The sequence below is a fragment of the Pseudophryne corroboree genome, chromosome 3, assembly GCF_028390025.1.
Source record: "Pseudophryne corroboree isolate aPseCor3 chromosome 3, aPseCor3.hap2, whole genome shotgun sequence".
NCBI lineage: Eukaryota > Metazoa > Chordata > Amphibia > Anura > Myobatrachidae > Pseudophryne > Pseudophryne corroboree.
The window spans coordinates 623,742,002-623,745,662 of NC_086446.1; the positions used below are offsets into that span (position 1 = coordinate 623,742,002).

The 3,661-nt window shown below is 41.4% G+C and overlaps 1 pseudogene; it reads right to left on the bottom strand.

Moving 5' to 3' along the window:
- Positions 1-2,839: 2,839 nt before the first annotated feature.
- LOC134896467 (5S ribosomal RNA) lies at positions 2,840-2,958 on the bottom strand (annotated as a pseudogene).
- Between the last annotated feature and the right edge of the window lie 703 nt (positions 2,959-3,661).

A 3,661-nucleotide genomic window follows, 5' to 3' on the forward strand; every position in this document is an offset into this window, starting at 1 on the left:
ATTGGGGGGGGGCGCAGTCCGGACAACGCAGGCGTGTCCGGAACATTTGCAGGGTGTGCCGCGGTGGCTGCGTGACATCACACACTGCAGCTGCGGCCAAAAACATGGTGGGTAGCTGCCTGCCTTTGCAGCTAGGCTGCATAGGCAGTGAGCTATTCGACAGGTGTGAAAGCGTCCTTCCGCATGTCACGTTTTTTCGCACATCTACGATCACCTCTGAATCACCCCCTAAGTTACAAATGTTCTATGTGTGAGCCTTTTGTCATACAACAGATACATCAGTATGAAGAATGAAGTACGAGGTTGTCGTTGATACTTAAACTTTACACTTACAGTAACTGTGGCTTACACAGAAATATTTGTAAACGTTTACACAAAATTTTTGTATACAGTCTGTTGTGGAATCTGAAATTCTAAATTTGCACGTTACTTCTTAGGGCTGTGCATGTAGCTCTCACAAACATGAGCCACTTGTTCCTATTATACAGGTGGCATGCAAGAACTTTTCCCTTTGAATAAACAACCAGTGTTCATAAGTTTCTTGCTCCAATCATAGATAGACTGCCTTGTAGGTGGAGTACAACAGAGAGTTTGTTTTCGCTAATTCTAGCATACAAAAAGCTTTCTCTACCAGCATATCAGCCCTTTTGCTTACATGACGCAATGGGCACTCACGCCATGCTGATGTCACAAACAGCTGCAGTCGCAAAAACTTTCACCCCAGCTGTGATTTTTTCTTGTTTCTCCACTCCCTGTAAGTGTACATGATCTGAAGCAATGCATCACAGCAGCTGTTGCCAAAGATATGCCCTGGTATATTTGGAACATATTCAATAATCGTATTGATATCTGTTGTGTGACAAAAAGCTCACACATACTGTAGAACAATGGTAACTTAAGCTGGGTACACACAGAAATATCGAAAGACTGAAAGATAAAATCTTTCACTTTCAGCTCCCTGCTCCTTTCTCAACAATCTAGAGTGTACACATGGAAAGATCTAGCCAAATCTTTCAAAGATCTTGGCTAGATGGTTTTTGGCTCAAAATGTAAATATTTTCTTAGTGGCTAGATGACATCATTTAGTCAAAATTGTTCATCATTCATACACACTGTGTAGAAAGAGAATGATCATGAACGATCTAGCCAAAATAGACCTTCTGCACAGTCTATCAACGGTTTTGACCTTTACCCGCGGGAGCGCACCTACTGAACGATCTAGCCTGTACACACTGAACGATATTATGATTCAATGACCTATTTAGCCAAAATAGTTGGCTAGATCGTCCCATGTGTACTCAGCTTTAGTCACAGAAACTTACAGACCTATACTACATATACATGTAAGTATTTTGAGTATGGGGGTCATTCCTACTCGTTTGCATGCATCGGTTCTTCGCTGCGGTGCAAACGGGTCAGAAATGCGCTTGCGTGGCGGATGCTTCGCGCACGCGCACCATTGCCTGGCAACCATTGTTGCCAGGCAACGACGCCACCAGCGACAAATGTGATCGCAGCGGTGATCGCAAGAAGATGGACAGGCGGGAGGCGTTCCGGGGCGGATACTCACCATTTCCAGATGTTTTCTTACCCTGGTCTTGTTTTGTAGGAAACTGTTTTAGCATAGCAGGGCTGCACAAGCGTTCGCAGCCCTGCTATGCTAAAATACACTCCCCCATAGGCGGAGATTAGTTGATCGCACCAGCAGCAAAAAGTTGCTTGGTGCAATCAACTCGAAATGAGGGCCTATATCAATAATACTTTGGTTTATATAATTGTTGAAAGTGTGTTTCTGTTATAGTGACCCTGTATAATTAAATGGTGCAGATAATTCTACATTTTGGCATTTAGATTTGATTCGAGCAGAGTAACAGACATCAAATCTATGTAGGATGTCATGTATCACAAAAAGATGTTTAAAAAACAGCATGAAAAAATTGATAGACTGAAGGTTTAATAGGAAGAAATGTAATACATATTTTTGTTTGGGATGCAGATTTGTTGCTTTATACTGTTACTTCAGGTCACACCAAATAGCCCCCCGTAGCAATCCAGGTCCCAGGCTACTCAGCCATGCAGAGCTCCTTTTTCATTCAAAATGTGTATTTTTTTATTCACCTAATTTAAACAACTGACAAATTTGCATTATTAATGAATAGAGGTTGATGATTCCGCACAAGTCTACCTAAAATACGTTAGTTAATTATACAACCAGAATTGGGTAATCCCCTGGGAGTATACCAACTCCCTAATTATGCCCATCTGGTGGTGCGCCCAGAGTCAGTAATGTAGCTAGAGAAGGTTGCGAGAGGAAAAGAAGACTCTTGTGTGGGCGCACTCGTTATTATTATGTTAGTGAAAAATATGTTAAATAGGTGATTTAAAATCAAATTTTATTAGATACATAAAATATTATAGTATCCCACAATTACATATGCACAAGAAAACAGTAATTGTATACTGGTAAATATAAAGATCTACAATTAAAATATGTTCTGGTTATCTATATCAATAATAGATTGATGAGCGACTGCAGACACTGTCAGTACTGCAACATTATCTCATCACACCAGCACAAGCAATGCTTGTATTTAATGAGACCTCAATGGGTTAAAGTCACAAAATGGAATTTCAGGATCTTTAATATCCAATAGCCATTACCCTTATTGCTAACTATTTAACATGGGGAGCATGTGACGGAGCCTAACAGGTCTGTGGCCTATAGGTAATCAATTGGATATAACAGATTAGAATCCAGGCATGAGCTTTAGAGTTAGGTCAGAAGGAAGAGAATAGTGGTGAATCTGCTGTTAGTGTTAAATCAGGAAAATTGTAGTGTATGCTACTACACGTAGTATTCCCTGGGGGTCACCCTTCCAGGTACTGATCAGGCCCAACACCGTTTATCTTCCAAGATCAGACGAGATTGAGCGTATACGGTGTGGTATGATAGTAGACAATAAGACACATATCCTGAACCACTAATGAGAGTGCACCTGAAATGATGTCTCAGGATATCCCTGAGAGAGAGAGTGGTAACAGAAGGAATTCACAGGTTTGTAAAGCGTGGATCTGCTGTCCGCGTTAAACAGGGAATTCTCTGAATCATGGATGAGAGTCCACAAAGTAGGAAAAGAGAAGGGAGTAGTGCATACTTGCCTACCTGACCCTCTCTATGAGGGAGAAAATGCTCTGTTCCTGGACTTTCCTGGTAATGTATGATTGCCATCACCTGTTGTAAAACACCTTTCTTATCAATTAACTAGCTCACCACAGGTGATGGCAATCATACATTACCAGGAAAGTCCAGGAACAGAGCCTTTTCTCCCTCATGGACAGGGTCAGGTAGGCAAGTATGGAGTAGTGCCAGAACACTAACAGCAGGATCACCACTATTCTCTTCCTTCTGACCTAACTCTAAAGCTCATGCCTGGATTCTAATCTGTTATATCCAATTGATTACCTATAGGCCACAGACCTGTTAGGCTCCGTCACATGCTCCCCATATTAAATAGTTAGCAATAAGGGTAATGGCTATTGGATATTAAAGGTCCTGAAATTCTATTTTGTGACTTTAACCCATTGAGGTCTCATTAAATACAAGCATTGCTTGTGCTGGTGTGATGAGATAATGTTGCAGTACTGACAGTGTCTGCAGTCG